Source organism: Octopus bimaculoides, chromosome 24 (assembly GCF_046866305.1).
Source record: "Octopus bimaculoides isolate indiv1 chromosome 24, ASM4686630v1, whole genome shotgun sequence".
NCBI classification, from domain to species: Eukaryota; Metazoa; Mollusca; class Cephalopoda; order Octopoda; family Octopodidae; genus Octopus; species Octopus bimaculoides.
In genome coordinates, this window is record NC_142951.1 from 27,328,650 (window position 1) to 27,341,149 (window position 12,500).

Sequence of the window (12,500 nt, forward strand, 5' to 3'; positions counted from 1 at the left end):
AGGCTTATGCACAGTTTTCTTCCAATTAAATTCTTCCCAAGAAGTTTATTGGTCAACACAAAGCAACAGTCGAAAACATCCACACAACTTTCCGCACAGTGCGGTCGAACCCGGAACCACGTGGTTGCAAAAGCGAACCTCTTAACTACTGACAGACTGATTGCTCAATACGTTAAGTGTGTATGTGTATGTATATATATATATATATATATATATATATATATATATTTAAAACAAATAATAAAGAGTATATGCATATATACGTACAGGTATGTGCATACCTACATCTACCTGTATATATAGGTGCATATCTGGGTACAGGACGTTGCAAACAAAAACGTAGACAAAAAAATAATAATAACCAGAGTACAGAACACACACAGGCCACATAGAGAACATTTTCCTTCATCAGCTGCCCCCATTCTAACACAGGCGTACAGACACGCATATACATAAATATGCATGATCTATCTATCTATCTCTATCTATCTACCTATTTATCTATCTACCTACCTACCTTTTTTTTTTTTTCCTTCCTTCCCCCTCCCAAAAAGAAAAGCTCTACATTGTATTTGTCCCATCTTCGTTGAGCCCTGTGTGGCTAATAAAAGAAATGTATCCATCCATCCATCTATCTATCTATCTATCTATTTATCCATCCATCTATCAATCTATCTATCTATTTATCCATCCATCTATCAATCTATCTATCTATTTATCCATCCATCTATCAATCTATCTATCTATCTATCCATCCATCTATCAATCTATCTATCTATTTATCCATCCATCTATCAATCTATCTATCTATTTATCCATCCATCTATCAATCTATCTATCTATTTATCCATCCATCTATCAATCTATCTATCTATTTATCCATCCATCTATCAATCTATCTATCTATCTATCCATCCATCTATCAATCTATCTATCTATTTATCCATCCATCTATCAATCTATCTATCTATCTATCCATCTATCTATCTATTTATCCATCTATCTATCTATTTATCCATCTATCTATCTATCCATCTATCTATCTATTTATCCATCTATCTATCTACCTACCTACCTACCTACCTATCTATATCTATCTATCTATCTATCTATCTATCCATCTATCTATTCACATACATGTATGTATGTTGTATGTATGTATATATATACATATATATACATATACACATATATATATATTGGTACACTCGCGCTCGCACACACACACACATATATCTGCTTTTTCTTGTGCTTGCACACCAAGACAATTTTAATGCTCCATGTATAAAATATGTCAAACCTGTCTCTGCGTGTGTCTGTAGGAGTAATACCGACAAGAGTTTGTTTACGCTCACACAAACACACATACGCGCACATCCAAACTTATTCCCAGAAACTAGCATTGACATATATATATCCACGCACAACAGACACTCAAAAACATCCGAGTATATATCCATGCACACGACCATCCAATATATATATATATATATATATATATATATATATATATCCATATACACATGCAAGCATCTAAACACACGCACACACAAAACATCCAAGCATATCCACACACACATACACACTATAAGAACTCTAAGTCAAATATAATGACCACCATGCATTTCAACCTCCTCCTCTTACCTTCTCGGTCTCCCTCCTCCTTCCTCTCTCTTCTTTTGTGAACACCTCCTCCCTACCTCACTCTTCCTTCCGAGAGCTCTTGTTTCCATATCTTTATCTGCAACTGCCTCATCCTCACCCTCTCCCTCTCAACTTCATTTCTTTCTCTTTCTATCTCTCTCTCACTTTCTTTTACACTCCTTTCCCTCTTGTCTCCTCCCTCCAAATACTGGTCTCCACCGCCATCGTACGTTTTCCTCCTCTGCGATCATTTGTTTACATTATTTCTCTCTCTCTGTATCTATCTATCTATCTATCTTTCCTCTCACCTTACCCCACTTCAACAATCACTGCATACTCTACATCACCTCCTCTTCTTCAGTCACTATAATTCAATATTTCTTTTTCTTTCTCTATCACGCTCTTTATCACTCTCATTCTATCACTCACTCACTTTCTCTCTCTCTTTCTCACTTTCTTCCTCTTCTTCACCACTTTCAAGCGGAGACAGACGTATATGCATACATTTTGAAACTGTTTTATGCACTAACGTTCCACACATACGTAAACACACACACACACACATATATATATAATACACATAAACACACGCACACATTGACATACAAACACACACGAACATATCTATGTATTTGTTTCTCTCTTTCTCTCTTTCCTCTTCCTCTTTCTCTCTACATATATCTATATATAAATATATGTATTCTCACGCGCGCGTACACACACACACATGCATAAACCTACACATACACACAAAAACATATCTATCTATTTATCTATCTATCTCTTTTAGCGATCGCACACACACATACACATGCATACATAGAAGTAGGTACATTCTTTTTCTAATGTTGAATTATTCCACTTTCCATTAATGTCTTTTTCTCTTATTTCGTCTTTCGTACTCTCACTCACACCCCGTATACATATTCAACTCACTCACTCTCTCTCTCTCTCTCTGTTCTGTCACCGTCTCTTTTACAGTTTTTAATAACTCCCGTGTCTTACTAAAATAATTGCAACCTCTCCCCCTCCCTTATATCTCTCTCATGATACATGTGACAGTAAGAGATATACAAGAGTGACGGAGGAGATGGACACACACACACACACACACACACACACACACACACACACACACACACACACACACACACACACACACTGATAACATGCATGTATACAACCCGATAATCACATGCAATTTGAGCAAACGCATACGGTTATACAATATATATTGTATATATATATATACATACAGATTACTACTACACAAGCACACGTTAAATACAGATACACCTATGTACTTATACACATACACACACGTGTGTGTGTATGTGCGCGCGTCTATGTGTGTGTGTATCAATGAATAACAATTTACAGATGAAAGGACTCGATATTAGTTATAGAGCAAAATGTGGGTGTGTGTATATATATATATAGATGTGTGTGTGCGTGTGTCTCTCTCTCTCTCTCTCTCTCTCTCTCTATATATATATATATATATACACACACACATTCATATCTGTCTGTCATTCTACCTGCCTAACTACCTACTACCTGCCCGTACATATATCTATCTATCTATCTATCTATCTATCTAGCTGTCTATCTATCTATCTATCTATCTATCTATCTAGCTGTCTATCTATCGATCTATCTAGCTGTCTATCTATCAATCTACTCTATCTATCTATCAATCTACTCTATCTATCTATCTACCCATCCATCTACCTGTCTGTCGGTCTGTCTGTCTGTCTATCCATCCATTCTATCTAATTGTATGTATGTATGTACCTACACGTGTGTATGTGTATGTGTGCGTGCATCAATATTCTTTTGCTGCGTGAAGAAGAGCTGGAGCATACACACATACACACACGTCTAATATGCCTGATTATCATCCAATAATCACATGCAATTCAGCTATAAAGTGTATGTAACACAACTAAAGCATCTGCTCTCTCTCTCTCTCTCTCCCTCTCTCTCTCTTTCACACACACACACACACACACATATATACACACACACCACGTTGTCACAAAAGATAACCTTGAGTCCTTGAACGTTAGCACTATTGCACTGAAATAAATGGTAATCTGTGACTAGAAAGAATAGCTTGCAGTTTGAGAAAAATCGGATTGCCCACCAAATTTGCGTAACGGAATGCTCAAAAACTGCAGGTTGTTGGGTATAGCAGATGCAGGGCCAGACTTATGTATGTGCCAACATAAGCCATAGTCCAGAGTGCTGAAAACATAAGTATCTCTTTAGCTCAGAGAAGCAGAAACAATAGAAAAGACATTTACGGCAATCAAATGAATAATTTGTACACGTTTTTACTCCTTTTATTCGTTTCAGTCACTAGAGTGCGGCCATGCTGGAGTAACGCCTCGAAAGATTTTTCGTCGAACGAATCGATCCCAGTACTTATTTATTTATTTTTTCTTGAAGCCTGATGCGTATTATATCGGCATTTCTTGCTGAACCGCTAAGTTACGGGGACGTAAACACACCAGTACCAGTTGTCAAGCGGTAGAGGGATGTGGGAGAAATACACACACAAACATACATATATATAAGAGGCTTCTTTCAGTTTCTGTCTACCAAATCTATTCACAAGGCTTTGGTCAGTCTGAGGTCATAGTAGAAGATACCTGCCTAAGGTGCCACGCAGTGGGATTGAATCCGGAACTATGTGGTTGGGAAGCAAGCTTCTTACTACACAGTCACTCCCAATTTTTCAAAAATTTCAATTAAGTTCTTTGAAAATTATTGATTTCTCTTTTGATTTATTTCAGATCTAAAAAGCCATTAAATTTAACTGAGCCCTTCTGAATCTACCGAGGTCCTTATACATGTGTGTGTGTGTGTGTGTGTGTGAAACGATATCTCCTTAAACTGGAAACCCTTAAATATGTATTACCCCAACGAAGAAGAACAATCATACGATATCAATGTATAGTATAAGATAAACAACTAAACCACCTTAAACCCCAAAAAACAAGAAACAGTAGCGGGGATTCGAAACTGAATTCTTGGATAAGCAGCCAAACATCACAACCATTTCACCTGATCAGTCTAATAAGCAACCAATTAGTGTTAAGACAACGCGTGATTTAATCTTCCAGAATTTTCTTGTGCCCTATAAAAGGCCGCTTCTGACGGTAATTAAATCCAGAATGTTGAGGGCAGCTGAGCGATATGTGCCTCCGTTCTTGTCACATCAGATGGTTCCAGATATTTGCGCAGACATCTCCAGGTTCTTGGACAGACTGAGCTAAACATTCACACAATGTCTCATGAATAACTTGTTCGAACGCGGCGCGATTTTTCTTTGTCTCCCTAGTCTGTAGTTATTGTCGTCGATATCTGCACAAAGGCCAACGCAGTTTGTCTTTATGTGCGATAATAAAGTATTTCCGCTAAAGGCACCGTAGTGAATATGCGACTGTGTTTTATATTTTTCTTTTGTCATATCTTTTATTTAAAATTGAAATATTAATATTTCTAAGTCTCTCTAAAGGAGACTACAGCAGCGGTACTGGATATTAATAGATATCGCCAAGCCAACAAATGGGTTATAACGGACACAAGTTTGTGTGTCACATAGCTAGCTAGAAGCGATGGCCTCTTGGAGCTAATCAACGGCAGCATTCGTCCTATTTTTTTGGACTGCCATGTTAGCTTGGCGATATCTATTAATATTATTTAAAATTGTTTTTGCTATATTTCAGTATGAATTCTTTACATTCGTTTGAAGTGGTAAAGTGTCTAGGAACATCAAATATTTCTTCTGAGTCCGGTCATCTGAATAAAGTACTTTCTAGATAAAAAGTAGAACTCGCAGGAAAAACGAAAAGCCAAAACAATACTTTAGGATAAAACTAGGCCATAGTCTTTTGGTGACATCTTTTGAAAGAAAGCCTGCTTTATCCACGCAGTCAAACACACGCAGAAATATACTCTTTTACTTGTTTCAGTCATTTGACTGCGGCCATGCTGGAGCACCGCCTTTAGTCGAGCAAATCGACCCCAGGACGTATTCTTTGTAAGCCTAGTACTTATTCTATTGGTCTCTTTTGCCGAACCGCTAAGTTACGGGGACATAAACACGCCACCATCGGTTGTCAAGCGTAACACAGTGTGACAAGGCTGACCCTTTGAATTACAGGCACAACAGAAACAGGAAGTAAGAGTGAGAGAAAGTTGTGGTGGAAGAGTACAGCAGGGTTCGCCACCATCCCCTGTCGGAGCCTCGTGGAGCTTTTAGGTGTTTTCGCTCAATAAACACTCACAACGCCCGATCTGGGAATCGAAACCGCGATCCTATGACCACGAGTCCGCTGCCCTAACCACTGGGCCATTGCGCCTCCACCATTGGAGACCAAGCAGGAAGAAAAACTAAACCCCTAAAATGATAGACCAACACAATAGCATCAATGGCCATCCAACAGCTGGGAGTAAGAGACTTCTTGGTCGTTGTTTAGACATTTCTTTAGGAGAAGGAAATTTCAAAATAACATCCGCCTCATTGCAAAGCCAGAAACCTTGGCCTTGGTTTTTTTCTGATCTACTTGACTGAGTTTTGCGATGTTGTGCAAGCTGTTATTTACTTAACTAATTTTAAATTTCAGTACGGGCATTGCTAGGAGCCGTTGTCTTTACCAATCCAGGATAAGATAATTAGTCAGCTATTGTCTTTAACATCCAAGATAAGACGATCGTCTTATAAGGTGATAGTCATAGACATCTACGAGTTGACAGCCACTATGTATACTGTTTTACTCTTTTACTTGTATCAGTCATTTGATTGCGGCCATGCTGGAGCACCGCCTTTAGTCGAGAAAATCGACCCCAGGACTTATTCTTTGGATGCCTAGTACTTATTATATTGGTCTTTTTTTTGCCGAACCGCTAAGTTACGGGGACGTGAACACACTAGCATCGGTTGTGAAGCAATGTTGGGGGGATAAACACAGACACACAAACACACATATACACATATATACGACGGGCTTCTTTCAGTTTCCCGTCTACTAAATCCACTCACAAGGCTTTGGTCGGCCCGAGGCTATAGTAGAAGACACTTGCCCAAGGTACCACGCAGTGGGACTGAACCTGGAACCATGGTTGGTAAGCAAGCTACTTACCACACAGCCACATATTTATATGAATGGGTGTAAGTTTATTAAGATAAAAATATATCCTCCAGAGACAAATGAAAATACATCTCGATGCAAACTCAAATGGAGAAGGCAAACTTTAAAAATATATATCTTTACCGTTTGAGTCACAGCATCCAATGTTTTTTAAAAATTTCCTACACGGATATAGTTTTGCATGCTAATTACGAATATTGCATCTATGTTTTAAAGAAGGTTAGAAACCTGCAAAGGTAAAAATATTTTCTAATTTTCCTCCAATCAGAAACCTCCATTTCCGTCAAACCTGAAATCACAACTGCTTTGTGTTAACGATCTTAGGAGGAGCGCCATGTTATTTTTTTTATATAAATAAAATAACAACATTAAGGTTGCGAATTAAGTTTAGTGTTAGAGTTTAGGGTTTAAGATTAGAGTTGGGATTTAGAGTTAGGGTTAAGTGTTAGTGTTTAAGGTCAGGTATTGAGGTTTATGAATTAGGATTAGAGTTAGATTTAAGGCTTAGGGCTAGGGTTTAGTTTTAGGGAACATGGTTATGGGTTGAGGCTTAACGTTAAAAGTTTAGGGTCTAGAGCAGTGGTTCTCAACCGGGGTCCTTGTAAGACTTGGGGGGGGGGGGTCTACGCAAGTAAAATAGTAAATTGGGGGTCCACGGTACAATTTTAAGTGTACATGAAAAAAGAAAATGCTACTTTGGATGTTTATTACAAGAAAGAGTTTGGATTCTTTCTCTTACATTTTACATAGTTCAACCTATATAAAGTTAATGTGTGAAAGACAATATAGGAATTTTGAAAGAAATATTTTTAAAAATCGTTTTTTAACATCGAATGGCCAAGGGGATTCACCAGAATAAAACTAGTAATCAAAGAAATAAAACAGAAGTCATAGGTTCAGGCGTGGTTGGGTGGTAAAAAGCTTGCTTCTGAACCACATGGTCTTGGGTTCTGTCCCACTACATGGCACCTTGTGCAAACCTTGTGAGTGGATTTGGTAGACGAAGGCTGATAGAAGCCCGTCGTGTGTGTGTATTTGTCTCTCACCATCGCTTGACAACCGGTGTTGGTGTGTTTATGTTCCAGTAACTTAGCGGTTCGGCAGAAGAGATCCGATAGAATAAGTACCAGGCTTTCAAAAATAAAAAATTAAAAAAACACCGGAGTCTATTCATTCGACTGAAAATTCTTCAACGCGGTGCCTGAAACAGGTAAAAAAAAAAAAATAATAATAAAGGGGTCCATAGACAAAAAAAGGCTAAGAACCACTGATCCAGGGTTAAATTTTAGTTTTAGTGTATAGTCTTAGGGGTCAGAGTTTAAGTGCTAAAGGTTAAGATTTAAGATTAGGTCAAGGGTCAAACCTGTTAGAAAATTGCTGCCGTGCATCGTACAATATCGATGTTGGTTTGTTTGCTTTCATTCTGTAACTCTTCTTGATATCTCTTTTACTCTTTTACTTGTTTCAGTCATTTGGACCGCGGCCATGCTGGAGCACCGCCTTTTTAGTCGAGCAAATCGACCCCAGGACTTATTCTTTGGAAGCCTAGTACTTATTCTATCGGTCTTCTTTTTGCCGAACCGCTAAGTTACGGGGACATAAACACACCAGCATCGGTTGTCAAGTGATGCTGGAGGGACAAACACAGACACACACACACACACACACACACACATATATATATATATATATATATATATATATATATATATATATATATATATATATATATATATATATATATATATATATATATATATATATATACGACGGGCTTCTTTCAGTTTCCGTCTACCAAATCCACTCACTAGGCTTTGGTCCGCCCGAGGCTATAGTAGAAGACACTTGCCCAAGGTGCCACGCAGTGGGACTGAACCCAGAACCATGTGGTTGGTAAGTAAGCTACTTACCACACAGCCACTCCTGCGCTCTAAAGGTTCACATTTTCATTTTCTTCCATGAAAATTTTAATCTCTAAAGGTTTCGTATGGCTTTCGTTTTCTTTCATTAAATGCCTTTTTATTCATCAAAATAACTAAATGCATAAATAAGCACAGAAATTATTTGCGGTACGTCGACGTTGGAGGCTTCTGAGCAAAATTAACCGAAAAATATAGATCTTTAAAGCCCGTTATTTTATTTTATTTTTTTCATCATTAATTTCTCCAAAAAATGGAGGTGCTTTTCGTAATTATCATGTAAAACTACGGAGAGCTAAAATAAAATCGGGCACAGCAATTCCAAAGAAAAAAAGATTTAAAGTTCTTATAATCAGTATATTAAGGTTTCATATGTGTGTTGGCACTCCGTCGCTTACGACGACGAGGGTTCCAGTTGATCCGATCAACGGAACAGCCTGCTCGTGAAATTAACGTGTAAGTGGCTGAGCACTCCACAGACACGTGTACCCTTAACGTAGTTCTCGGGGATATTCAGCGTGACACAGAGTGTGACAAGACTGGCCCTTTGAAATTACAGGCACGACAGAAACAGGAAGTAAGAGTGAGAGAAAGTTGTGGTGAAAGAGTACAGCAGGGTTCGCCACCATCCCCTGCCGGAGCCTCGTGGAGCTTTAGTTGTTTTCGCTCAATAAACACTCACAACGCCCGGTCTAGGAATCGAAACCACGATCCTATGACCGCGAGTCCGCTGCCCTAACCACTGGGCCATTGCGCCTCCACTAAGGTTTCATATACATTTTAAATAATAGATTGTGAAGCGTACAGGTATATATATGTGTTTATGTGTAAGTGTATGTGTGTGTGTGTGTGGATGTGTGTGTGTGTATGTGTGTGTTGGGGGTGCATGTATATGTACATCCACACATACGTTTATGTACATATATGTTTGTGTAGCTGTTTTGCAAGATTCTTGACGTGAAATCGTGTGTTAAAGCAAATATTGTATTACTTGGGGACGGTCATATCTTGCCAATTAAACACACGCACTATATATTTGGTCTTCACTTTATGTGTGTATGTGTGTGTGTGTATATGTATGTGTATATATAGTTATATATATATATGTATATTTATATATATATATATATATATATATATATATATATATATATATATGTATGTATATATATATATATGCATGTGTATATACATACATATATAATTATATAAATGTATGTATGTATATATATATATATATATATATATAATAATAAATGCGAAAACTAATTTCTGTGTCAGTGTGTCACACTTAGACCCCCTCTCTCTCACTATTCAATGACACTCCTACTATTCCTCATGATGGAGTGAGAGTAATAGTAGGCATAGAGATGGTGAGGGCGGTGGAGAAGAGAGAGAGAGAGGGAGGTAAGAAAAACAAAGAAATTTAGGGAGAGTTGATGATGTTTTATTAAAAGTAGCAGTGTTGGTGGTGGCAGTGGGAGTAATAATAAAAGAGAGAGAAAGAGGGAGATGATGTACAAGTTTGTTTAACCATGTCTCTCTGACAGAAATTCCTGTCGCCAACATACTGAACTTTATTTTTGTTTTATTTTTTGCTTTCTTTAATACATATATATGTACACACACACACACACACATATATATATAAAATACACTTTAATTGAAATGAAGTTTCCCCACAATTAAACATATCTAATGTAGTAAAACTGAATGACGTCTGATGTGGTTTTTTAAACCAGACAATGTTCTGAAAAGACACCCACATAGATTGCACCTCCGATTTGGACCACCAAAAAGCTGCAGATAAGTTCTGCTCTTTGTGGATCTTAAAATGTCTCTTGAGGTCTCTGTTGGATTTGCAAACTCGACATACACTGCATTCAAAGGTGTGCACAGACGTATAGGCAGAATAGTTGGTGGAGGTTTGTTTTCCATGCGTTTGCTGATGAGATTTGAGGCCAGCAAAAGACAGGCATGGTCTGTCACAAACTGTGTACACAAAGAGGTCATTGTCATTCACATTCTCGATCGTAACATTCTTCTATATATTTGTGAAAAGGGCGGACGTTGTCTCACAAGCAGTTGTGCAGGCAAAAGCGTTAGTAAATCTGGTCAGATTGACCCGAAAATTTGCAAATCTATGTTAAAAGTGCTGGGGAGTTTGCATGGCAACTTTGAGTTTGCTCAATTGAAAGGCGTGGCCTCTAGGGCAAAATTCCTCATCTTTAAAATGTGGCCCGAGTAGACCCGAATGAAATAGGGTTAATATATATATATATAAAATACTGCTTGGTTTGTAAGCTTGTATATTTATGTACACTGAATAAAGGGATCAAAACTGATCTTGGATTCAAATATTCAAAATCGACTATTTTTCGTTGATACTAACTTCTAAGTATAGTCTGAGAAGCCATAACTGGCGAAACAGTCATCAATGATAAATACCCCCCCACCACCACACACACACTGCCAGACACGCGCACATACTACGAGAAAAGTTCGGCAATATATTTTGGATGATCCAAAAGTTAGGCGCCGAGAAGTTATCATGCTGTGTACAGACAGGAAAAGGTAGACCTTTTTTCTGGGGAACCGACTACACGTTGGGAAAACCCCCAAGAATTGTAGGTTATAGAACCAGCTAAAATAATAACAATATAATAGTATATTCTATCTATCTATCTCTCTCTCTCTCTCTCTCTCTCTCTCTCTCTATATATATATATATATATATATATATATATATATATATATATATATATATATATTCGTACAGAGAACGGGATATGTATAACGAACTGCCAAAACCACAATCTTGAGAAATTAAGTTTCTCAAAACTAGAAAGGAGGAAGCTAATTCGAAGATTCCTGATTCAAGCCTTCAATGGAACTGTAGAAATTTGTAAAACTCGCCAGAAGTTTAGCGTTTAAGTTTATATGTACCTGTCTAGACATGCAGCTACATGCATGAGGATACATAGGTAAAACAAAACATACACATCTGGACATGCACTGACTCTAAATACTGCAGATATATACACAAATATGCATAAATACTCTGTTGGTGTTGTTAAAATTCCAATGAAAGAGCCTTGGATCTATGTTAGAAACCGGCTTACACTATTGGTACGAAATCTTGAAATAAAACTGACTAATGACATACATACATGCATACGATGGGCTGCTGAAAAGTTCCTGGCTTTGGGTAAAAGAAAATATAGAAACATCAGCTAATCATGATTTTATTCAACATATTCCCCTCTCAGATCCACACACTTATAATAGCAGTAGTCCTTCAGTTTTTCTAAGCCCTGTAAAAGAACTCCGAAGGTTTAGCCTCCAACCAGGCCTTTCGCGATACCCTTAAAGCAAGGGTCGGAGAACTTTTAACCAGTTACCCCCAAATGTATTTATTTACGCCTTTATGCCCTTGATTCGAAAGAAAGAAAATCATAGATAACAAGGTACACGTTTGTTTTAAAAAATATAATTTTACTTATAGGGCGGTGAGCTGGCAGAACGGGTGAATTGGTATTGATATATAAATATATTTGGATTCACGAAGAGAGAGAACAGGGGTTGGGTGGGGTGGAAATTATCACTAATTATTCAACACTAGTTGACATCTCATAGCTGTCTGATGAATTGCTTTGCCCCCGAAACATTAAACTCTGCTTCTACACTGCATGCAATATATTTTACTGTTTCAATCATATACATACATACTATACACATATACATATACCAATGATCCTTTTATGCTTAAATACATACT

At 37.6% G+C, this 12,500-nt stretch overlaps 1 protein-coding gene across 2 annotated transcripts in view; it reads right to left on the bottom strand.

Moving 5' to 3' along the window:
• The window catches only part of LOC128250776 (uncharacterized), a 78,454-nt gene that overhangs the window by 53,950 nt on the left and 12,004 nt on the right, over positions 1–12,500 (bottom strand). Inside the window, exon 1 of one of the 2 annotated variants that reach the window (XM_089340990.1) lies at positions 1,645–1,728. The exons of the other annotated variant lie outside the window; for it this stretch is intronic. The gene's annotated coding sequence lies outside the window, so the exon portion shown is untranslated. Of the gene's footprint in view, positions 1–1,644; positions 1,729–12,500 lie in introns of those variants that run through there. 2 annotated transcript variants of the gene reach the window in all.